The sequence below is a fragment of the Aedes albopictus genome, chromosome 2 (assembly GCF_035046485.1).
Source record: "Aedes albopictus strain Foshan chromosome 2, AalbF5, whole genome shotgun sequence".
NCBI lineage: Eukaryota > Metazoa > Arthropoda > Insecta > Diptera > Culicidae > Aedes > Aedes albopictus.
The window spans coordinates 369,658,037-369,685,021 of record NC_085137.1 but is presented as its reverse complement, the minus strand read 5'-3'; the positions used below and the strand labels follow the sequence as shown (position 1 = coordinate 369,685,021).

General features: G+C 41.4%; 1 protein-coding gene across 6 annotated transcripts in view; it reads right to left on the bottom strand.

The window, feature by feature from the left end:
- LOC109430552 (protein windpipe) overlaps positions 1-26,985 on the bottom strand; it is an 88,801-nt gene that overhangs the window by 18,565 nt on the left and 43,251 nt on the right. Inside the window, exon 2 of one of the 6 annotated variants that reach the window (XM_019706626.3) lies at positions 25,920-26,033. The exons of the other annotated variants lie outside the window; for them this stretch is intronic. The gene's annotated coding sequence lies outside the window, so the exon portion shown is untranslated. The remainder of the gene's footprint in view (positions 1-25,919; positions 26,034-26,985) is intronic. 6 annotated transcript variants of the gene reach the window in all.

Genomic DNA, 26,985 nt, shown 5'->3' with positions numbered 1-26,985 from the left:
CATATTAATTCACTCATTTACTTATCAACAAGCTCACTTATTTATTAATTCACTAACTCACTAGATAATTCAGCCATATACTTATTAACTCACTACTTCTCTAGCTCACTAAATCACTAACTTGGGGAGCGTCCATAAATGACGTAGCATTTTCGGCCGATTTGTTAACTGCCCCTCCCCCCTAGTAGCATATTTCCCCATACCTAATACATGGCTCGTCGCACAATCACAGACTCCCATAACATGTTACGTCATTTATGGACGCTCCCTTGCCTTTTAATTCAACAACCCACTTAGGGGCCATCCACTGTTACGATCTACGTTTTATTTTGAAATCTCAGGATTTTGTTTAGTATTCTTTATTAGACACTTCGCAAGACTGAAAATTTTTCAAAAAAAAAATTGCTGTATGAGTTTCAGAATTGGTATGCAATGCTATGATTTTATACTTTGAGTAGCCGTCCCCAACTAAAAACAAATGATTTATTAAAAATTGTAATACAACAGAGAACTGTCATGAAGGAGAATCACATCAATAATACGACATAATTTGTATCGTTGATGCATCTTTTTTTTTTCTTAAGTCAGTATTGTCCACGTGGACATTTGACAGACCCCCACCACACTCTCCGTGGACAAGCATGGACTTCTCAGACCCCCTCCCCCTCTAATTTGTCCACGTGGTATATGGACGGCCCCTTATCAACTTTCCTTCTCACTAACTCTCAAGCTCACTAGCTCACAAACACACCCTGTTGACGCCGGAATGAGCTGGCCGTACTCAAAGCCTGGGTGCAGCAATCAGGACGTGCAATCAGGATTGCTGAACTTTTCTCACGACACGACTTCCTTCACATAATACAATTTAGACACACAATGTAGTTCAAAGGTTTATTACACGTAGTCAAATTACAGAGAAAGTTCAAGTTTATATACACTACTAGCTGTACCCGGCAAACTTTGTCTTGCCTACTGCGTTTTTTGACGTTTCAGGTGTCTATCCAAGACCAAGTCTCCGGTTACAAAATGTATGGAAGATCGATTTCAAAAACTTTATTTTTTCCATGTGTTGTGCCTCATAAACCTTCCTTGGGTGAAAACTAAAAGAACAAAACAAAGACGACCCAAATCTGACGTTCCGTTCTCAAGTTATGCGCGGTCCCACGTATGCCACTGCATTTATATATATATAGATTTACAAATTCGCAATTAATCACTGCACCCGTTCCCGGTCTGTGGGCGAGGGTGCGACGGGCGACGACGCACGCGGAGCACAGATGAAGTGCTGTAGGACCGTGTTGTATCGGTCGGCGGTCAACTGTTGTACTGACTGTTTATCGTGATCTGGGTCTCTATTGCTGGGCAATAGATATTAACCCTCGAGCGATCGCGCTGTTGTATTTTGTACAACACGTTGAAAAAATCTCGCTTTTTGTACTCAGCATTAGCGTGGTGCTGACGCAGGTAGTCAACCGCGCGAGTTACGGAAGGTTAAGCGAGATAGAAAGTGGGGGGGGGGGGGGGGAGTGAAGGTTGGAAGAGCATTACTCTGTTGGATACGGCTGGCTATCAGGAGGATAATTATAACTGGTCGATCGAGCATTGTCTCAACCGTTCTTTTTTGTGCGATGATCCGCAAAAGCAGAGTTTAACCACAGCAGAAGTGATATGGTGTCGCATGCAGTGGACACCTGCTTGCACAGTGGAAGTGAATGGTGGTCAAACTTTAATTAAATGAAGATAGTTCACGTTTGGCGTGAACACACCCATTAACTCATTTACTTACTAATTTACTCACACACTCGTTTTCTTCCACTCACTCACTCATTCACTCACTCACTCACTCACTATATCATCAACTTACTCATTTAATAACTAACTCACTCCTGAAGTCATTTACTCAATCTTTTCCCAACTTCCTCACTAACTCATTCATTAACTCCCTCATTATTCATTTTACTCATTCATTCACTCACTCTTTAACTCCCTCATTAACAAACACGCTCATTAACTCACTGAATCAATCACTTATTGGGAAACTCACTAACTCACTCACTAATACACTGACTCCCATGGAATAGATCTCACATGCTCATAATCCACCAACTCACTTATTCACTAATTCATTTACTCACTAATTCACATATTCTCTTTTAACATACTGAAATTCACAGAACAGCGCTCTGGTCAAAGCTCTATGACTTTCTCAGTCAGCAACTGATTTACTTACTAACTCACTCAATCTTGGGGCAGCTCACACTCACACACTTACCAATTCACTAACCTTCTTACCCATTCACCAACTTCTTTACTTACCTGGTTTCTACTTAACTTATCCGATCATTAAGAATGTGTTAAAGTGTAAAATCACTCTTATGTTGTCTTTCGGCTCCGTTTTGCTTTAAGACATTTGAGCCTTATGCATGGAAGCCTTAAAATGCACAGTGGGGAAAAACCGACCCAAAAAGGCACCCAATTATTGCGGATGATTGCCATCTTTGAAGCCCAACTTTTCCGAATGGAAAAAAGGTCAAGGAATCGAATGGTGATAGTTTCATTCACCGGAATTTCGTGTAAGTGTCCATTTTTCCCCATTTTCCCCTGAAATAAAAAATAGTTTCAACTGATTGCGGTTAAGGGGCTGTCCATAAACCACGTGGTCATTTTTTTGGGACTTCTCAACCCCCCCCCCCCCTGCGTGGTCATTAGTCCATACAAATTTTTTTATTCGTCCATACAAAATGGTCATTGGCCGAACCCCCCCCCCCCCCCTTATGACCACGTGGTTTATGGACAGCCCCTAAGCAACCATTTTTTTCCTGATGTATAATTTACAGGTGCATACTATGGGACACACCTCGGTCCACAGACACATCATAGACTGGAACTGCCCATCAATCCACAAAAACAGTATTTTTAGGGGAAAATGGGTCAAAATGGGCACTTCCAGTCTATGACACAGAGCGAAGTGTGCTCCATAGTATGCACATATAAATTGTACATCAGGAAAAAAAATTGTTGGTTATCCGCAATCCATTGAAACTATTTTTTAATCCAGAAAAACAGTATTTTAGGGGAAAATGTGGCAAAATGGGCACTTCCAGTCAAAGACACAAATTGAGGTGTGTCCCATAGTATGCACCTGTAAATTATACATCAGGAAAAAAAAAGGTTGCTTAACCGCAATCAGTTGAAACTATTTTTTATTTCAGAAAAACCGTGATTTTTAGGGGGAAAGGGGGCAAAATGGACACTTACACGCAATTCCGGTGAATGAAACTATCACCATTCGATTCCTTGGCCTTTTTTCATTCGGAAAAGTTGGGCTTCAAAGATGGCAATCATCCGCAATAATTGGGTGCATTTTTGGGTCGGTTTTTCCCCACTGTGAAATGCTATAAGTATAAGAGAAGGTAACAGTTTTTGTTTTTAAAAAAAATATAGAACATAATCGTACAAAAAAGACCCCGTCAAGCGACAAAAGTCGAGTATTTTTTGTGGGACTGATATGCGTAAAAATTTAGCCGACAGGACTACGATTCTAGGCATAACAGTCCCACTAAGTATTTTTCAGTGACAAATACTATTTTTGTATAAATTTTAGATTCAAAGTACATCAGGTATGAAAATTGGTCTCCAGTTAGCCTAGTGGTTAAGGCTATGGATCGCCAATCCGGAGACGGCGGGTTCGATTCCCGTTCCGGTCGGGAAAATTTTCTCGACTCCCTGGGCATAGTGTATAATTGTACTTGCCACACAATATACATATTCATGCAATGGCAGGCAAAGGAAGCCCTTCAATTAATAACTGTGAATGTGGCCAAAAGAACACTAAGTTGAAGAGAGACAGGCCAAGTTCCAATACGAACGTCGAGCCATAAAGAAGAAGAAGGCATGAAAATATAAGTGGATTCTCACAATAATCTCTTCTCTCTCTCTCTTCTCTTCTTGGCGTAACGTCCTCACTGGGACAAAGCCTGCTTCTCAGCTTAGTGTTCAATGAGCACTTCCACAGTTTTTAACTGAGAGCTTCCTCTGCCAATGACCATTTTGCATGTGTATATCGTGTGGCAGGCACGAAGATACTCTATGCCCAAGGAAGTCAAGGAAATTTCCTTTTACGAAAAGATCCTGGACCGACCGGCAGTGTTGCGAAATGAGCGAGTACTAGTCAAACTCACGAGTGAGTATGAGCAGTACACCTTAAACTCACCGTGAGTATTACTCACATTTGAGTAAGCGCTGTACAACTCACACTCACTCGTGAGTATTGACGTGCAGATACTCACTCACGAGTATGCTTTACTCATATTCATACGGTAATCTAAAATTTATCTAAAGGCTTGGAATCCTATCAAACATTAAAATGGTATGTTTTATTGGGGCGAATGTATTGAATCAGTAGACAAGGTTGCTTGTCAATAATTCTATTGTTTTTTTTTATTCTAGTGAATTGTATCTTACTGGTAGTTCTAAGCGCTCCGTTAAGGGCGGTCCTGAAGAGGTCCCCTTTGAGCCCAACAGCTCAACGTGAGGGCTTTTGTTTGAACTCAAACCTCTTGTAGACAGAGATCAATCCCCTAAAATGGCTGTCATCCACATATAACTGGCGTGAAGTCAAAAACTTGGTGCAGGACGTGGTGCTGATTTGAATGGGCGGTTGCATTAAGCTGAAAACAGTGATTTTTTTCTGTTAGTGCAGGCGTGACATTCACATATAATTGAGATCAGCGTTGTTTTAAATGGACGAAATGTATTTGTATGCTTGTGCGTCTTGTAAATTTAATAAAGAACACTAAACGCATTGAACAAATGTGTAAACGATCGTTTCTCAAATGCACGATAATTCGTACGACAAAGTTCGTTTCCGCACGTAGCAGATTGAAAGGCAGGCTGAAATTTCGTAAACGAGCCCGATCGAGCCGGCTTCAAGAACTAACGCTTTCATCGGGGGGTTGGTAGAGATAGCAATTAAGAAAAAGTAATTTTACGGAATCGTGTGGTGTGCTCGATTGATAGCTGATTTGACCATAGATTTGACAGTTCGATAGCAGCAGACCTGCTGTAAAGACGCATATAGCGCTGAATTAATGCCATTTTAGCTGCTTATTGGTTACCTGGGTGTGATTACTGGTCATGTTACTGGTAGTAATTTGCTCGGCAGTTTTTTTTTTCTTTTTAGGCCTGAGGCTCATATAATTAGGGTGGTCCAACTTTATATGAAAAAAAAAAACCAAATTAATCCACCTAGTGGTGGTGATAGTGCCTTTCTCGTCGTATATGTTGTTCCTTCAGAATTTGTTCCTTTTTTTCATTCTTCAATCACTTTACCTAATTTACAACTCTTTTGTTCACCAGGGCACTGCGTGAGCGATTCCAATTGGAAGCTGTACTTACACTTTGTACAGCTCCTAAATGTATTCTATTATAATTCTACTAGATCGAACTGGATTCCGTTGCGCTGCTTTCACATCATGTTAGAATGATGAGCACGAGGATGTTGATGTGTGGTTCTTGTTCCTTTTCCAGTCCGATTGGGAGTCCATTATGAGTTGCCGTTAGCCGATATCCAGGTGTCCGGGTCCGTTGGAGCATATGCTCGGAAGAGGGTCAGGTGCCATCTGCTCTCGGGGGGAAGAGCAACTGACGAAAAATTGCAAGTGCCGGGCTGGGATCAAACCCATGACCATCCACTTATGAAATGAACGTGTAGCCACAACGCTACGGGCCCTGGCAATTTCTTCCTTTTGTCACCCATAAGTTCCAATAAAGTTTTCTTTCAATTCTATCAAGTCTAAGCACTTTTTTATGAAACATCCAGCAATTTGTGCTGATAGGGCACAAAGTTGTATCGGATTCTAGCAAAAAATTGCTTAAAAATCAACTATTCGTTTTGCTGGTTTTTGCTTTGCTGGATGCGTTTAGTGTGTAAGTTTCATGTTCGAAAGTTGAGTACTCAAGTAAATTTACTATTTTTTGTAAATTTGAAATTACAAACTGAAGTGTTTAGTATGAGGAAAAACGTTACTTTTCCTTACGGAATAATAGAACGGACTATTTTTCCGCGCAGAAAAAACTACAGCTCTTTTAGATTTACAAGGGAGGCGTTACCAGTGTAAAACTTTTTTTCCTTACTTGTCTACTCAAGTAATTTTGAAGCGAAACTACTATTTGTCCATTATATGCTCTACCTTTTGGCACAGTAATAGAAACTAGCCATATGGGAAAAAACGATCAAATGCAGAAAAGAAAAGTTTTAAATGTTTGGACCTAGGAGATGCTGTAATTAACCCTACCATTTTTAATTTGAAAGTAGGTAAATATATGCCAAACATCTTTATTGAATACCGTAAAGTGACCCGACGTATGCGAAAAAAGTTTTACCATTGACAAAGTGTGGTGAAATATAGAGATTTCCTAATTGATGATATTACTTTGCATGCGTAGGTAAACAATAAGAGTTTTTAGCCTATGGTGCCAAAGTTCTCGAGCAGATCCACCTTTCCTCGGAAACTATGCCTTGTATATAAATAATCACCATTGCATTACAGAACAAACGAAAACATCATTTCAAACCAACAAAAATAACTTACTCACTAAACTCACCGTGAGTAAAATGAGTAACTCACGCGTGAGTAATGACGTCATACTCTCGCGTGAGTATTACTCACAAGTGAGTAACACTCACGCGAGAGTATGACGTCATTACTCACGCGTGAGTATACTCATACGCGAGTAACTCACAGCGTGAGCATTACTCGCAAATGAGTAAGGTGAGTGAGTATTTTTTACTCGTGAGCATGAGTTTCGCAACACTGCCGACCGGGAATCGAACCCGTCACCCTCAGCATGGTCATGCTGAATACCCGTGCGTTTACCGCCTCGGCTATATGGGCCCTCTCACCCCTCTCACAATAATATGAAAACTAAAATTCAATTTGTTGCACCAATTTGTCGAAACAGAAACGGTTTGAAAATTTAATCGCCTTTTCTCAGTTTCAAGTATTTCGACATGAGACAACTGGTCGACGTTAAGTCAGAGGGGACCAAGTAGGGTCTTGTACCATTTGGGCAGGTGTACCTATTTTGGGCACTTGCCTCTATAACTAAGTCAATTTCAAACCGATTGATTTGAGTTTTTGTTGAGAGTTAGATACTGTACGTGCTTAGCTCTATACAAAAAATCAAATCAATGGGGTTTAAAATGACTTAGTTATAGTGGCAAGTGCCCAAAATAGGTACACCTGCCCAGATGGTACAAGACCCTATATAACAAAATTGATGAAAATAATAATTTTAAGGCATCTAATTCAGAATTACATTATCTACATGCACTTCTACCCGATTTGCTCAATATTACAAATAACACGAGTTATAGTAAAAGTTCATTTTGATTGATCAGGAAAAATCGATTATAGTGTGCAGTCAGAGTGGACCAAATACTTGATGTCATGATAATTGAAAATGTATGTTTTGGCATAGTTACTATGCGTAGAACGAGATTACTTGAAAGTAGATTTTTGTCACTTACACCTCTTTGCTTCTGACCCCCTTATTAATAATTGGATCGTTTTATGGCTTTATCGATCATTATCTACTCAGTGTAAGGAAGTAGAAAAGGATAAATAAAGCCATTAAAATAATTCATAATAATAATATCTTTCGACCACACGAAAACCGGAAGTCGGATTGATACAAGTTGTGCTATCAGAGAGTTTATGGGTTGGCACCATCTTCTCTAAAGGTGAACCACGAATTTTCAAGAGCACAAATCTCAAGAACCGAATGTCGGTTTGCGAACCGACTTTTGGTTCTTCTGTTTATTGCTCTTGAAAAATCGAGGTGTGGCTTCGTCATATCTTCACCTTAAGGTTGGAAATGTTAAAATTACATATCATATCAGTTCGTTTTCATGAAGGTAAGTAACATGGAAAAACGGCCACAACTGCTTTAAATATTGTCATTTTTTCTTCTTTCGTGCTGTGGCCTTGAGGCAGGCTACAGAACGCTCTCAATTAGTCTTAATGAGGCCAATTTTCTACGAATCACACTAGTAAGACAAATAATGACTCAGCACGATTATCAATAGTTCAAGCCCGTAAATTAGCAAGATTCCACAGTCTTCGTGTAGAAAATTGTTGTCACTAAACCTGCGACACACTACTTCAAATTGGGCGTAGTTTTGACCTGCAGCTATTAAAATGAAAAAGGCTATTTTTGTTTTACACAAAATGAAAAACATTGTTTTTAAACAATAAAATAAATGAATAAATGAAAATTGTTTTTATTTTTGCCTTTCTCGTACACTAAGTGTACTGGAAAGGCTATATGTTCACTCCAAAAATGACCTTTTGATAGAAGGCCCGGAGGGTCGAGTCACATATACCAATCGACTCAGCTCGACGAATTGAGATGATGTCTGTGTGTGTGTATGTGTGTATGTGTGTATGTGTGTGCGTGTGTGTGTATGTGTGTATGTGTGTGTACAAAAAACTCACATCACTTTTTGGCAGTAAAGCTCAACCAATTTTAATGACCGACGGTTCATTCGACGCGGCATACAGTCCCATTGTTTCCTATTGAAAATGGTTCAGATCGGTCCAGCCGTTCCGGAGTTATGGTCATTAAGGTGTTCCGGATCGGTACCCCTGGGAGGGGCCAGACATGAAAATGCAACAAACCCATGCATACGACATATCAAACCACGGCATTTGCGATCATCTGAGGAACGGTAAGCAGGAAAATAGTCTCGGATCATATCAGGACCGATAGTGTTCCGGAACCGGTTCCGGATGTCCCGCCGGAAGTGGCCAAATATAAAATTGAACAAAACCCATGCATGCGACACACCAAACAGCGGCATTCTTGATAACCTGATGAACGGTAAGCAGGAAAACAGTATAAGACCATATTTGAACCGGTGGTGTTCCGGAACCGGTTCTGGGTGTCCCGCCGGAAGTGGCCAAATATAAAATTGAACATAACTCATTCATGCGACACATCAAACAGCGGCATTTTCGGAAACCTGATGAACGGTTAGCAGAAAAATAGTATCAGACCATATCTGAACCGGTAGTGTTCCGGAACCGGTTCTGGATGTCCCGCCGGAAGTGGCCAAATATAAAATTGAACATAACTCATTCATGCGACACATCATACAGCGGCATTTTCGATAATCTGATGAACGGTAAGCAGGAAAATAGTCTCAGACCATAATAGAACCGGTAGTGTTCCGGAACCGTGCCCAATATAAAAGAGAACCAAACCCATGTATGCGACACATCAAACAGCGGCATTTTCGGTAACCTGATGAACGGTTAGCAGGAAAACAGTATCAATGGAGGCGAATGAATTAAAATTAACAAAATTTAAAGCCTCAAAAAAAAAAAACAGTATCAAACCATATCTGAACCGGTAGTGTTCCGGAATTGGTTCCGGAGGGTCCCGATGGGTGAATGCAAACTTTTTAAGGAGTGATAGAGGATCATGAATGGTGACAAAAATGTGTACGCATATGGTCAAATCTTAACCGTTACGTAGTAATTGAACTTTACATGTTTTTGACTTTGCTTGCCTCGAACTGGCTATTACTTGAAAATGTTCAAACTTATCGCAGCTTTTAAACACTTTTTTACATAATTTTCTATCACAAAAGATCTTTCAATCTGTTGGGTTAGTTAAATAACTAAGTTTTCTAAAGCAAATAAGCTCGAAAGTATTGTTTTGCTTTTCTCGTACACCGAATTGTAATGAAAGTCTATATGTTCACTCAAAAAACCAATCTTCCATAGAAGGCTCGGAGGGTCAAGCCACATATACCAATCAACTCAGTTCGACGAATTGAGATTATGTCTGTATGTGTGTATTAGAGTGGGTCAACGTTGTATGGAGAAAATTTAAATTTGATCGCATCAACGGAACAAAGCTTTTGCAATCTGTATTAGCGTCCAAAAACCTATGCAAAAATTGGAAGCGATTGGTTGCGTCCCCGTATTCCGCATTGCGATTGATATTTGTATGAAATTTAGTATGGGAAAACGTTCTTTTTTTGCATTTTATTCATAATTTGAATTATTTTGTCTAACATCATGTAACTAATGACGTTAAAGTATAGTCTAGGATATGCCGAAGACCGCAAAGTGATCCGACGCTTGTGAAAAAAGTTATTCACTTGGTAAATTAGGCCAGAAGTTGAGATTTTATTGATGTTATTCCTTCACATGTTAAATGTTAAGCACTACTGGGCAATTTGCAAGTTATAAATTTTTTCAAAAGTGTCGGATCATTTTGCGGTTTCGGTTAAAATTTTCAGCATGTCCCAGGCTATACTTCAACGTCATCAGTTAGATCGTTTTAGACAAAAAAAAATCAATTTAGGAGAAAAATGCAAAAAAAATGTATTTCCATACTAAATTTCATACAAATTTCAATCGCAATGCGGGATACGGGGACGCAACCGATCGCTCCCAAATTTTGCAGTGTTGTTTTGGACGCCAAAAGGAATCGAAAAAGCTGTGTTCCAAAAAAATGTGTATGTATCTCTGTGTCTGCACAAAAAAAGTTCACTCATTTTTAAGGCACTTCCCATTAGCGGATTTTTCGGATTATAGCACGAATCAAACTGAAATTTTACCGCATTGTTTGCTATTAAAAATGGTTCGAATAGGTCGAGGCGTTCCGTTATGGCCATTTAATGGAGCTTTAGGACTTGAAACCATGCAATATGGATATATTTGAAATGGGGAAGAAATCTGGACTTCAAAAATGACAAACATAGTATCCAATATGGTGGTCTAAAATCCAAGATGGCAGCTTAAAACTCAAAATGACTTCTGTTTAATGGAGTTTTGGGCTCTAAAACCGTTCAATATGGGCATGTTTGGTATGGGGAAGACAACCGGAGTTCAAAAATACTACCAGAAGAAGGCGTCTCAACATTCAAAATGGCGGCTGAAGTTTTGAGCTTTAAAACCATTCAATATGGGTGTATCTGGTATGGGGAAGAAGTCTGGAGTCCAAAAATAGCGACCAGAATTTCCAAGCTGCCGGACTTACCTAAACGGCGACTCAAAATTTAAAATTGCGGCTCAAAAATCAAAAACCAGATAAACGATATGATATCTGATGCCATGAAATGGATTTCTGTTAAACGTATGCAAGTTCGATATTCATCAACATGTCACTTGAGTTGTGTTGAAATGTGTTTTCAAAGGCACGAGAAAGGCGCCATCACCGCTAGGTGGATTAATTAGGGTTTTTATTTTAGGGCTAAGTGCCTAATATATATTTAAAACAACTACCGAAACCCCATGACGTCAAATCTATCAGTGATCGCCATCGACACCCAGCGAATCGATCTTTACTCTACTGAAAATACACATTCATCCCCATCAGCTCACGGTGTGGTTCGGCCACCTTTCTACTTTGAACTTGAAACGTCCACATTATGAATGGCGTGTGGTTGGTTACGTTTCACGAGAACGTTGCGTCTCGCCACTGGCACTGTGTGTTTTCCGCGTACCAAGCCCACCCCATCTCATGTTTCACGCTGCGGCTGCGGCTGCACAATTTTCACTGACCACCTTCGCACGAAGGAACCAAGAAAAAAAAACGCAGACAAATCGATCGTGAACATTGTACGGCTGCCGACGACGAGGACTGACTGTTGCACACTCTGGCTGGTGTTTTCCTTCGACCTTGAGTCGTTTCCTGAAAATTGATGCATGCAAGTGTGAGTGTTTGTATGTATGTATGTGTTTGCTTGTTGACGCCTTCGCACTCGTCAATCTGTAGAATGCCGCGCCAGTCGGTCGAAGAATTTGACGGTTTTCCTTTTATCTTGCTATGGGAAAGTGATCGTTAATGGGACGTCTATTGCTTCCCATCTTATGTTTCGGTCAAACAACCTACCGAGAATAAAACATTGAATTGCCTACACAAATAACAATAACCCATTGTAAGACTTTTTATTTTGGATTATAGGGCTATTTTTCGACCAATACACACAATGTATGCAGATTGAAGGGACCGATCAGATCATCGAGATATCGAGATGTAGAACATCGACATGGGGGTGGAAGCTCAGGTAAAATATTATCTCCTGGGCGCCCATTAAAAACACCACCCCCGGCGAAGACTGGCGCTCGAGCCTAGCTATTTAGCACTGTAGTTGGAGGAAATGCCAATGCAGAACCCGTAGCTTCCGGGAAGGTAAGCCCAGCTCCCTGGGTTAGTGGGTTGGTGTCAGGCCCTGCGAGCCAGCCGTAAAAAAGACTAGCACCGGAAAATCAACAAGAAAAGAATGCGAACCGATACCAATGGCGACGACCACAGCGACGAAAAGGGACTTGCGATTGGAAGCTCGGTACGTGGAACTGCAGATCTCTCAACTTCATCGGGAGCACCCGTATACTCGCCGATATACTGAAGGACCGCGGGTTCGGAATCGTAGCGCTGCAGGAGGTGTGTTGGACAGGATCTATGGTGCGAACGTTTAGAGGTAATCATACCATCTACCAGAGTTGCGGCAACACACGTGAGCTGGGAACAGCTTTTATAGTGATGGGTAACATGCAGAGGCGCGTGATCGGTTGGTGGCCGATCGACGAAAGAATGTGCAGGTTGAGGATCAAGGGCCGATTCTTCAACATTAGCATAATAAACGTGCACAGCCCTCACTCCGGAAGCACTGATGATGACAAAGACGCATTTTACGCGCAGCTCGAACGCGAGTACGACCGCTGCCCAAACCACGACGTCAAGATCATCATAGGGGATCTAAACGCTCAGGTAGGCCAGGAGGAGGAATTCAGACCGACGATTGGAAAGTTCAGCGCCCACCAGCTGACGAACGAAAATGGCCTACGCCTCATCGATTTCGCCGCCTCCAAGAACATGGCCATTCGTAGCACCTTCTTCCAGCACAGCCTCCCGTATCGTTACACCTGGAGATCACCACAACAAACGGAATCGCAAATCGACCACGTTCTGATTGATGGACGGCACGTCTCCGACATTATCGACGTCAGGACCTATCGTGGCGCTAATATCGACTCTGATCACTACCTGGTGATGGTTAAACTGCGCCCAAAACTCTCCGTTATTAACAATGTACAGTACCGGCGGCCGCCCCGGTACGATCTAGAGCGACTGAAGCAACCGGATGTCGCCACCGCATACGCGCAGAATCTCGAGGCAGCGTTGCCGGACGACGGTGTGCTCGATCTGGCCCTCTGGAGGATTGCTGGAGTAGCCATCAACAACGCGGCTGAGAGCTCTATCAGATACATAGAACGGAATCGACGAAACAATTGGTTCTACGAGGAGTACAAAGCGATTTTGGAGAAGGGCGCAACGTGGGCGGTAAGGCCGCAGCATGGAACCCGACAGAATGTGGAGCGATACAGAAAGAAGCGGAAACAGCAGACCCGTCTCTTCCGGGAGAAAAAGCGCCGCCTGGAAGAAGCGGAGTGCGAGGAAATGGAACTGCTGTGCCGTTCACAGGAAACACGCAAGTTCTACCAGAAGCTCAACGCATCCCGCAAAGGCTACGTGCCGCAAGCCGAAATCTGCAGGGATAAGGAAGGGAGCCTCCTGACGGACAAACGTGAGGTGATCGAAAGGTGGAAGCAGCACTTCGACGAGCACCTGAATGGCGAAGAGAATGTAGGCACGGAGGACCAAGGCAGCGAAGGAAATGACTATGTTGGTGCAGCAGAGGACGGGAACGAACCAACCCCCACGCTGAGGGAAGTTAAGGATGCCATCCACCAGCTCAAAAACAACAAAGCGGCTGGTAAGGACGGTATCGCAGCAGAACTCATCAAGATGGGCCCGGAAAAGTTGGCCACCTGTCTGCACCAGTTAGTAGTCAGGATCTGGGAGACCGAACAGCTACCGGAGGAGTGGAAGGAAGGGATAATCTGTCCCATCCACAAGAAAGGCGACAAGTTAATGTGTGAGAACTTTCGAGCGATCACCGTTTTGAATGCCGCCTACAAAGTGCTATCCCAGATCATCTTCCGTCGTCTTTCACCTAAAGTAAATGAGTTCGTGGGAAGTTACCAAGCCGGTTTCATCGACGGCCGGTCGACAACGGACGAGATCTTCACTGTACGGCAAATCCTCCAGAAATGCCGTGAATACCAGGTCCCAACGCATCACCTGTTCATCGACTTCAAAGCGGCATACGACAGTATCGACCGCACAGAGCTATGGAAAATCATGGACGAGAACAGCTTTCCCGGGAAGCTGACTAGACTGATAAGAGCAACGATGGACGGTGTGCAGAACAGCGTAAGGATTTCGGGTGAGCTATCCAGTTCATTTGAATCTCGACGGGGACTACGACAAGGTGATGGACTTTCCTGCCTACTCTTCAACATCGCCCTGGAAGGTGTTATGCGACGAGCCGGGCTCAACAGCCGGGGTACGATCTTCACGAAATCCAGCCAATTTGTCTGCTTTGCGGATGACATGGATATTATTGCCAGAACATTTGTAACGGTGGCAGAACAGTACACCCGCCTGAAACGTGAAGCAGCAATGGTCGGACTGGTGGTGAATGCGGCTAAGACAAAGTACATGCTGGTAGGTGGGACTGAGCGAGACAGGACAAGCCTTGGCAGCAATGTTACGATAGACGGGGATACTTTCGAGGTGGTAGAAGAATTCGTCTACCTCGGTTCCTTGCTAACGGCTGACAATAACGTGAGCCGTGAAATACGAAGGCGCATCATCAGTGGAAGTCGTGCCTACTATGGGCTCCAGAAGAAACTGCGGTCAAAAAAGATTCACCCCCGCACCAAATGTACCATGTACAAGACGTTAATAAGACCGGTGGTTCTCTACGGGCACGAGACATGGACGATGCTCGAGGAGGACCTGCAAGCACTCGGAGTTTTCGAGCGACGGGTGCTAAGGACGATCTTCGGCGGCGTGCAGGAGAACTTTGTGTGGCGGAGAAGGATGAACCACGAGCTCGCTGCACTTTACGGCGAACACAGTATCCAGAAAGTGGCCAAAGCTGGAAGGATACGGTGGGCAGGGCATGTTGCAAGAATGCTGGACAACAACCCTGCAAAGTTGGTGTTTGCTAACCATCCGGTTGGTACAAGAAGGCGTTGAGCGCAGAGAGCACGATGGGCGGACCAGGTGGAGCGTGATCTGGCGAGTGTTGGGCGTTACCGAGGATGGAGAGCTGCAGCTGCAAATCGAGTATTATGGCGGCAAATTGTTGATTCAGTATTATCATGAATTTGATGTGAACTAAATAAATGAAAAATGTACATCGACATGTGGAGAGTCGACTGTAGCATGTCAGCTCTACAAATGCATTATACCTAGTAGAATCACGAAATCAGCTTTTAAACATCTCAAATGTTCGGACTGGTAGAGGTCGACTGAATGGGATACTTATGCTACGGAAACGGCTAAGCAGTCTCGAGAAAATTAAACGATTTTATTTGATTTTTCCCAACGTTTCGGCCACGTTTTTGGTCTTCTTCAGGGGTTAATCGATTTTTTGGTTTTATCGAGACTGCTTAGCAATTTAACTTTTAACTTTTATTTATTTGTCAACAGGTAAAAATACAGACCCAATAAATGACACATCTATTGTATAGCACAGCTAATTTCCATAGCATAATCAACGCAAATGTCGCAATCTGTAATTGTTGTGACAATACATCACTACGCCATAGGTTTGTCCCAACTTGAACAGAATATGACAAACATTGCGGTGTACAATACCGTTCATAGATTTTTAGGCTTAGGAGTACCTTCGAGTTGATAAACATTACATAACTGTTGAAGAACTATCATCGTCTTTTAAAGAGATTACTCGTCATAATGGTAAACGTTAATTTTTTTTCATTTCTTTAGAATAAGCGATTCAAACAATCACGAGCACCTTGAAACTAAGATCGGGTGCTGACAGATTATCCCTATTTCAAATTGAACGCCACCGGACGAAAGTTCAGGCGAAAGTTTGCACTTCGATTGGCGCTTCATTATAGAAATCTACACAGTCCGACCGACACCACTCTTGATACTTGATGTAAATTTCGGGGTTGAGCAAAGTGCATCAACCACACAGTTTGCAAACGGCGACCACCATGGTCGGTCAGAGCTCAGTCCATTTTTAGCGCGCATTCATTTGTTTAAATGCACTACACCACCGCCCGTTTCGGACGATCGGACCACACCGCTCCGAGCAACGCGGAATGTTTCGCCATTTGAAGAAGGTTGTTTAATTTTTTCCTTCTATCGGAATCACAAATCTAATTTTTTTCGTTCGATGTAAATAAGACAATTTGATATTAAGCAGAATTTCCCGCGAACGAGGATTCCAAATCGTAGAAATTAATCGTGGAAAGTATCAAATGCTGCCTCGTAGATTTATCGTGGCAGAAGGTTATGGAGTGGATTTATGGTTGGATTATTGAACCCTCGTAAAGGTCGCACTCGACCACATTGCAGGAAGCCATTTCCTAGAACCACAATCACAACTTTCCTGATCAACCTTCAACTTACTTGTACCCACTCTCCAAGGCCTTTATCCACAGACGAACAGGCGTAACACTCTTCAAAACGGCTTGGCACATGCATTTAACGATCAATTCAAATTTCATTTGATTTCCGCAATCCTTCCACTAGAGGCGCTATTGTTCTATCACATTGACATTTGTTAGTGTACAATGCAAACGAAAATTACAGGCGATTTGTGTAGTAGTGTGCGTGTTAGACAAACGTCAAATCGAAATCCATCATGGCCGACAGTATCTCGCGAGGTTCTACCAACAGGTGGCAGTGTGCTCATGAAAAAGACACCGGCCAAAGTTTTTGATGAATCTCCTCTAAGAGTTACGTCTGTTTGTCTGTGCTTTAACGTTCCCTGAAACCTCCGGAAGATCCCACCCTAAATGGCACTTGATGCTTCTCTTTGTTCCCATTATAATTGCTCAGTATTCAAACTGGAAATTGGAGAAAAGACAGGAATGATATGGTTTTTCATGAGTGTTGCTAAGCAGGAACCTTCATTTAGGTAAAGTCTATTTAAATACCTCCATTAAGGTAACGTTACCTACATAGAATTTAGCTGTATGTATTCTAAACAGTTGTATTATTAATACTTTAAGATTGCGGTTAAGGTTTAAGGATCAAGAAGCAGCGTGTGGAGTTATTGGAAGTTTGAGGCGTGTTCAGGAGAGTGAAGAGGGGAGGGGTATGTATTTAAGGTTCCCCAAACACTTTCTTCAACATAAGTCATCGGATAAAGATTCATAACTTGTGTGCTTTGTTGAAGTTCATGTTTTCAGATTCTCATATCTGTTGTAAACTAGTCTGGAAATGTTCATGGAACGCCCTTGAATCTCTTGTGAAGTTCAGCTGAAATCCTATGCAGCGCGCAGCGTCCTAAAACTCCTCTGAAATGTATTGTACCGCTATGAAACGACTCAGAAGTTCCCAAAAAAACACTTTGACAACTCCTGAAACGGCCCTAAAACTAACTGAAACACATTGCATGCAACGCCTTGCAATGTCTTGAAACGCCTCTGAAACCCCTATTATGCTCATCTGACAGCCTGTGAAGCCCCCAAAAACCCATCTAACTCCTCCTGAGACGCCTTCAAACGCCTCTGGAACCCCCCTAAAACCCCTTGAAATTCCATGTAGCTCAATTGAGAGCCTGTGAATTCCTTAAGACCATACCGAATCCTCCTGAAACGCTTTTTAACCCATTAAAATCCCCTTGAAGTTAACCTGAGAGTCTCTGAAGATCCTATGAACTCCCGTAAACTTCACCCGAGGGCCCTTCGACCTATCTGAAACCTGCTAAAATTTCCTAAAACGCATTGTAACGCCTTATAACGCATCTGAAACCTTTTGAAACTTCCTTCAAATCTCAGTGGAGGTCACATGAGAGCCTATGAAACCCACTAAAACCAATCCAAATCTTCCTGAAACTTTCGTTAACGCTCTTAAGCGCCATGAAACGCATTACTACGGAATGAAACGCCTTTCAAACCCTCTCAAATTCTCGTAAAGTTCATTTGAAGGCATCTGAAGCCCCTTTGGACCTCTCTGACACCTTTTGAAACGCCCTGAACACATTGTAATTCCTTTGAAACTCCATGAAACTCTTGTGAAGCTCACCAGAGACATACGAAGCCCCTTGAAACCACTTGAAACGCCCTGAAACGCATTGAAAAGCCTCTGGAACCTCCCTTCAACGCCCGTGAAGCTCATTTGACAGCTTGTGAAGCACACTAAAACCTCTCTGAAACCTCCCGAAACACCCTGATACGTAATGCCTTGTAACGCCTCTGAAGCCCTCTTGAAATGCTCTGAAACGTATTTGAAAGCTCAATGAAGCGGCCCTAAAACTTCCGTGAAGGTCATCTGAGAGACAGTGAAGCATTTTAAAACCCGAGCGAAACCACCTGGAATGTCCTGAAACGTCTTTAAACGCATTGCACAATGGTCCACGAAACAAATTTACGAGGAAAGATGCATTCAGCGCCTTCAAATGAATTTTTAGATTAATATGGTCTTCTACAAAGTTGTTCCTAATAATAAGACCCTCTATCCAATATACATGAATACTAGGGTGGTCCATATTTTCAAAGAGACTGAAAACCAAACTTTTTATTTACAAGAATAACTATAAGCATTCTTCGGGAAAGTTGTAGATCTATCAATTTTGAACAAGTTTGCTGAAGACAATTTTTATGTAGCTTTAAAATTGGCCGATCTAGAGGTATTTTTGTGACTAAAGTTAGGGTGGTTCGAAAAAAAAAAACAGTTTTCTGCCGTTAACTTTTTCAGTTTCGATTTTTTATCAAAGTCGCCCAAGAAACACTTGTAGAGCATTTGAAGACGCATCGTTTCGTGCGCTGAAATGGTCGTTATCTCTTTTGGTTCAATAGCTACAGATGTTTTTCCCAAAAAAATCATTTTTTTAAAAGGTGATACATAAGTATGACCGATTGGGGCAAACATAAAAAATATCTTTTGCCCACATTCAAAAGAGGAAATGTTGTTATAGAACATATCAAAAATTGGAGGGGTGTTATTTCTGTAACTCAAGTAAAAATACTTAGAAAGTGCCTAGTTTTTCTAGAAAATCATCAATATATTTTGAACGGAATTACATAGCAACAATCTCAGCACACGAAAATGTGCGTTTTTTTTCTTTGAGCTATAAAAATTGTTTTTAGACAACTTTGATGAGAAATTTGAAACAAAAAAGATAAAGCGTTTAAACTGTTTTGACCAAATTTGGAACATTTTCCCATAGTTTTCATAGGGTGACGCTAGAACAAACAGTTTTATTGCTTTATCTTTTTGTTTCAAATTCCTCGTCAAAGTCGCCTAAGAACCACTTTTAGAGCTTCCAAAAACGCGCATTTTCGTGCGCTGAGAATGTTGCTACGTCATTCCGTTCAATATATATTGATGATTTTCTAGAAAAAAATAGGCACTTTTCAAGATTTTTTACACTTGAGTTACAAAAATAATATATAAAGATATTTTTTATATTTGACCAAACCCGTCATAAGCCCTTTAAAAAAAATGATTGTTTAGGAAAAACACATGTAACTATCGAACCAAAAGAGATAACGACCATCTCAGCACACGAAACGACGCGTCTTCAAATGCTCTACAAGTGTTTCTTGGGCGACTTTGATAAAAAATCGAAACTGAAAAGGTTAACGCCAGAAAACCGGTTTTTCTTGAACCACCCTAAGCATATGCAGAAAAATAACTCTAGATCGGTCAATTTTAAAGCTACATAAAAAGTATCTTCAGCAAACTTGCTCAAAATTGGTAGATCTACAACTTTTTTGAACAATGTATACAGTTATTCTTGCAAATAAAAAAGTTTGGTTTTAAGATTTGCCTAAAAACTCATTTGAAGGCGCTTCTAAAACACCCCCTGGTACGTGAAGCACACCTAGGAGTCTGTTAAGCCTCAAAGCCCCACTGAAACTTCCTGAACTCTTTCTTCTTCTGTACGGTCCCACTGGAACTTGGCTTGCCTCTCACCAGCTTAGTGTTCTTTGAGCATTTCCACAGTTATTATTTGGAGGGCTTTCTTTGCCAGCCATAGCATGGATTGATATGTTGAGAGGCAAACAGGGAGCAGGGAGCCGAGAAAACGGAACGGGAATCGAACCCGACGTCTCCGGATTGACAATCCATAACCTTAATCACTGCTAACTGCAGACCTTCTGAAACGCTCCTTTAATCCCTCCTAAACCCGTTAAGCTCATTTGAGAATCTGTGAAGACTACGAAAACCCGTCTGAATCCTCCTGAATCGTATTGAAATGCCTTACCTCGTGAAACTCATTAAAAAGCATGTGAAGTCTCCAAAAACCCTCTGAAACCTCCTGAAATGCCCTGAAATTCTTTAAATCGCCTCTGACCAAACACCTCCTGAAATCCCCTTGAAATCCATCTGACCTCCCCGCATGACCTTCACCCCCATTAAATATTGTAGCCGCTCGATCTCCTCAAACTTCTTTGCAACCTTGAAATCCATTAGAATAATAAACTGAATGACAATTAATTGCCTTTTCCGAATATACCAGTCGGCCAGTATGTCTGAAATAGACGAAAAACTTGAAGTAGTTGAAAGCAAAGTGCGTTTAAGTGACAAATTGAAAGATAAGTTTTAGAAAAATCACAACTTGTTATGGTGGGATTCAAACCCAAGACTCCGTATCGCTAATCCGGCGCTTCAATCAACCAAGCCACAGAAAAAGTTAAGATTCTGCGGATCGAAGCGCCATCAAACTGGATCCGTCTTTCACAAATTTATCTCTCCTTCGGCTCGTAGATGTCAATCTCTCGCTCTATCGCGGCTGAGGAACAACAAGTGACGAAGTGCAGGGGGTGGCCAAAATGTTGGGGATAGGCATATTTTTTTCTCTCACAAAAAAGTTCAACATGCTGTAACTTTTCATAGAGTGCATCAGTCGAACGAGTAACTTTTCATAGAGTGTTTCAGTCGAGCACCAATATCAACATTGAGCCGGGGAGAGTCCTGGAGCGGAATTTCTCATGCAGTCTCAGGAATAACCCGTGGAAAATCCCAGTAAAAATCAATGAAGGAACCTCAGCAGAAATCCCAGAAGGAATCTCGAAAGAATAAATTCCAGGAGAAATCTATGAAAGGATCCATGAAGTAAAAATTATAAGAACCTTGGGAGGAATCCCAAGATAAATCCTGAAGGAATCCCTGATGTGTTTCGAGAATTATCCATGAAAGAATTTCGGTAGGAATCCCGGAAGAAAGTCCTGAGGGAATTTCAGGTGGAATCCTTGATGAAATGTCTGAAAATGTCCCTGAAGCAATCATGAAAAACTCACAGCAGGAATCACGGGTAAAATATCTAAAGAAACCCCGGCAAGGATCAAAGAATGCATTCCAGAAAAGATCCTGTGTGATATTGCTGAAGGAATCTCGGGAAAGAATGCCGAAAGAAAACCATACACAGCAAATAGTTTTGTAATATCCAGGCGCGTAATTTCTGGTGATGTATTCATTTTCGAACGTAATCTCACTCGGTTACATCATTTTCCAACAATTATCACACTCACCGTGTACACCCTGGTTGGCACCGGAAAGTGTCAACAAACCCATTCCAGCAGATACCTAGAAGCAGTATCATATTTATCACCTTCCTTCTAACTCGGTGCAATAGCTGAGAGGTAAGGGATATGTCTCACAATCAACGGATCTGTGTACGAATCCATGCCAATTTTTTACTTATATATGATTCATCTAAAGATCCGGTTCTAGCGATTGCTAGACCCACTCTCAAGCTGCGGCGGCTAATTTGTTGCATGAAAATGATGTAATTGTTTACATCACTTTTACGACGTGACTGATGTGCAGCGAAAATGATGTGATATCACAAGAATTTTTTTTACTGTGTAAAAGAATTTCGGGATGAATCCCAGGAGCAGGGAGGCCAGATGATTTTTTGAAAAATCTCTATTGCACATTTCAAGAATCTGTATCCCATACAAAATTTGGGTGAAAAATCTGTATCCCATACAAAAAAAATTGGCCCCTCTAGCTCAAAAATCTGTCTTTCATATAAAATGAAATCTGTCTGGATGCTCAAAAATCTGTATGATACAGATAAATCTGTATATATGGCATTCCTGCCCAGGAGGAATCTCTTATGAAATGCAGGGAGGAATCTCGGATGGAAACCCTTGATGAATATTTGATAGAAACTCAAAAAAATTTCCTAAAAAATCCCGGGAGAAATATGTGAAACAATCTTGTGAAATCTATACCAATGAAGGAACCCCGGAAGAAGTCTTTCAGGAAATCCCTGAAAATATCCAGAAGAAATTCTTAAATTAATCTTGGGAGTAATTCCTGAAAAGATGCCGTAAAGAATCCCATGAGAAATCTCAAACGGAATTCTCGAAAAATCCCCGGAAATCCATAAGGAAATCACAAAATTTAGAGAGATGGATCAATGGAGATGCATATTTGAGAGAAATCCCTAAAGAAAGCCTGGAAGAAATTGCTGAAAAAATCTCGGAAAAAAACCCGGAGGAATCTCTGATGCAGTTATGGGATTAATCCGTAACAAAATCCCAGAAGAAATCAATAAACGCATCCCGGGAGTAATCAATGAAGGAATCTTGGGAGAAAATCCTGATAGAATGCCGGAAAAAATCCCTGTCAGAATCCCGGGAGGAATCAATGAACAAATCCCAGGAGAAATTCCTGAAGGGGAAATACTTAAAAGAATCCCGGAGGAAAACCCAAGAAGAATCCTAAAGAATTCCATGATGCAGTCTCGAAAAAAAAATCCCGGAAGAAATCCGCAGGCAAATGAATCCCGAGAGGAATCAGTGAAGGCACCCTGATGAAAATGTCAAAAGAAATTCTTGAAAAAATCCGAAAGAAATCAAAGAAGAAATTCTGAAGGTAATCCGAGAAAAAACTCCGCAAGGAGACCCTGATAGAAATCCAGGAGACATTTGTAAAGAGTTTCCTAAAGGAATTACATGGAAAATCAATGACAAAATCTCGGTGGAATTCATGGGAGGATACCGGAAAAAATCCCGGGAGAAATATCTGACGGTATGCCGGGAGGCATCCCAGAAGGAATTCTAGATGAACTCCTGGAGCCCTGGAGGAATTTCTGGAAGAGTCCTTAGAGGAAAAAAAACGTGAGTAACCTGAGTGAAATACCGGGAGAAATTCCAGGAGAATCCTGGGACGATTCTCTGGAGGAATTACAAGATGAAACCTGGTAAGAATCCTTTATCTGAATTTAATTTTTTTAAGAGGTTTTAAGAGACAAAACTGGAATTGAAGATCACCAATTTATCTAGATAGGTTGCAATCAGCATGCAGCACGTCAGCGGAATTGATTATTTCTCTCCATTTAACACACGCACGCAACAAGAAAATGTGACAAATCGAGAAATATAGAATGAATCTTACATCTTTGGGGTCCTTCTGATTAGAACAACTTGAAATCAAATCACATTTACTAATTTGTTCCATTATAATAAACAGAATCGTATGCTCTAATCAACCACAGTAGCTGCAAATCCACCTCCGGAGGCATCTTTACGCGCAATTCTATTAAAGCTTTGATTTATTTAAATTATTTTTGCTCGCGGCACAAATTCAAACGAACAGCCAGGAAATGCTGCGATAGAGCCGAGTATCTAACTAAGCCGTATTTCTCAACGGTATCGCCCTGAGCTAGTCACCAGAGCACGGCGGCGCTGGCTGCCCAAGCTGTGTGTCACTTTTTTTGCTTGTAAATAATTATCATCTTGGACTTTTCTCCCGGTGTCTCAGCTGAATCTGTGTTTTTCTCCATTAGTGAAATTGTAAGTTACGAGTCAGATTCAGCCGGCGCACTGCCAGTAAGACAGTTGTATGCTATTAGGAAATGTGCTTTCGGTTTTCTCGCTTTCATTTGGTAGTAATTTCGAAACCAGAAAAGAGCCTTCAGTGCTGCATCTATCACTAATGGTGATTAGTGAACACCATGTAATTTCAAATGACTAAGTCAACAACGTTCTTCCCTGATTCCAGAAACCTTTCACAATCATAGAAAAATCTTCACTTCATGGGAGAGTGAATCAACCTTTGGGGCTGTCCATAAACCATGACCTATGACGGCCTATGACCATTTTGTATGGACAAATAAAAATTTTTGTATGGACTAATGACCACGCGGGGGGGGGGGGGGTGTTTCAAAAGTCCCAAAAAAATGACCACGTGGTTTATGGACAGCCCCTTTCCACGCGGACTGATTGATAGCGTAATGAAAACATCATGCGGTGGTGGTGTTCCCGTTTCGTTAACCCCCCGCATTCAATAAACCACCTACAACCGAAGGTTCACTCTGGAGAAGCCCGGAGTATCCCCAAGCAAAGCGCAAGATTTCAGCAAGGAGGGCTGAAATCAATTAACAACAAACAACTAGCTTGCCGCCGGGTGGTGCTGGTGACCGACATCGTCCCGTGTCGACGGAGTGGACTTGTTCCGAGATTTACACGTCACTCCTTCTTTGCTCGTTCCAGCTGGCTCATACAGTAACGAGCTGCGAACGGGAGATCGGGATCGGGGATTAAGATATTAAGATATTGCAACCCCTGAGCGCCAGTACGCTATGGGACAGAAATTAAAATTAAGGAACGAAATAAATTCAAACCTCGGGGAAAATTAATGAGCTATTTCGAGATTAAACGTTGCTTTCATTATACATGAAGGAATACTTATGGAAATTCGGCAGAAATTTCCTAAAAAATCCCTGCAAGAATCCCTGAAGGAATTCTGGAAGCTATACTCGATGAAATATACGAGAGAGTATCTGCAGGAATTCCTGCAAGAATATCAATACGCATTCCTAGGGAAATTTATGAAGTAGGTACTCCCTTTAGCATCTTCTGAAGAAACCTCTGGAGGAACTCCTAGAAGATAGTTTTAGGAATTTTCTAGAGGAATTCCCGGAGAAGCGCCAAGAAATAGTTTCTGAGGGAAGTTCTGAAGATATGCTTGAGATAATCCCAATCAAGATGAAGATCCCAAGATCAATACCCTTAATGCCTATTAGAAAGATTTTTTTAGATTTCAGAAAAAATACTTCTGAAGACATCCCTGAAGAAATTTCAAAGATAATTTTTTGTAAAATTTGTATAGGAACTCTTGGAAAGTTACAAAGGAAAAAACCTGGACGAATTCCAGGAGAAATTCGTAGAGAAATCTTTAAAGGAATTTCTGAAAAATCATTTAAGGAATTTCAAATACCAGGAACATCTAGGAAATTCCATCAAGAATCTTTGAAAAACAAATCTGAAGGAATTCCTGATGGACTTTGAACAAAGTAGCCTGCAAAAATCTCCGACACAATTCCTGCAAAAATCTCTAGAAAATTTCTTGCACAATCTATGTAAGGATTCCTGTATAAATCTGTGAATATATACCTGAAGGAATTGAATTTTTCAAAGAAATTACCCTGGAGAAACCCCTGGAAGAATTTTTAGATTTTTTTTTATATATTTCTTAGAACTGCAAACATAAACTTCTGAACGAATTCTTGTAAGAATTCCTAGAATAAGCCAGAAATTATCCATTGAGGAAATCCAGGATACATTTCCGAAGGTAGTACAAATGGACGATACTTCACTTTCCGATATGATTCGATCTATTGAACAAATGGGTTTAGTGATTTTCCAAGTTCTGTCCCACAGCACATTCTTGGAAATATGTGTATGTACCCAGGACTCGGTGCAATGAGAGAAAATAATTTACGACTCATGATGAACGAACACTGTTTGTTTTAGAAAGTTGCCCTGGACTGGGGCCGTAAAATTGTCCGAATGGGTGAAAAGGTGTTTTTCTCCAACTTCACTGCTCACCTAGTTTGCACCACCGCACCGGCACCACTGGCCTCACCGTAGGAGACTTGCCTCCTCCCCACTTCTTGGTCTTGTGTTTTCTTTTATAGGCTAATGTATTGCCAATCTGCTTACCTGTAACGAGACGAAAGAAAAAATAAATGCAAAAATTAGATTCCCGACCAATAAAAACTCGTTCGATTGCTATTAGGTACGACGACGGGATGCTAACATAAGGCTGAATTTCAAAAGGCTGAATGCACAAAAGGCTGAACACGAAAGGCTGAAAGTAACATAAGGCTGAATTTCAAAAGGCTGAATGAACACAAGGCTGAAATTGCAAAAATGCAGAAAATTAGTTATAGTATTTCTTATTATTTTTTTTCTGGCGTAACGTCCCAACTGAGACAAAGCCTGCTTTCAGCTTCTATACGCATTTCAACAGTTATTAATTGAGAACCTTCTCTGCCAATGACCACTTTGCATTTGTATATCGTGTGGCACGAAGATACTTTATGCCCGCGGTTGTCAAGGAATTTTCCTTTACCCGTCACCCTCAGCATGACTATCCGTTCGCTAACCAGATCGGCTACATATATGAGTCCTAGTCATAGAATGTGCTTAGTGAAGAGGCTAATGATGCATACCAACTAACACAAAAAATGACTGATGGTATTTCAATCGGAGATTTTTCCTTCTTTGAGCATGAGCTATTCTTTCGAGTCATGCTGTTATGGAGATTGGTTGCCATTACAGCTGCCAACAATGTGATCAGAGATTTTTCCTTCTTTTAAATATATGCTATTCTTTGGAGAAATACTGTCATAGTTATGTAAACGATCAGTAATGCATAATTTAGCGCGGAAAAACAGTCCTAACGCTTTCCGATTTCGAACATAGTAACGGAAGCATGTTCGTCCAATGAACCACCAACCAATGAGCGGTAGTGTGCGGCAAATATCAAACTCAAGCAAAACCAATGCAAGTGTCAGGGCTGAGTGGTCAGTCAACTAGCAAATTTTCATAAAGATCATTATATCAATGTACGATATGAATAAATAGAGTGTTATGTCCGTTTGTTTGTGAT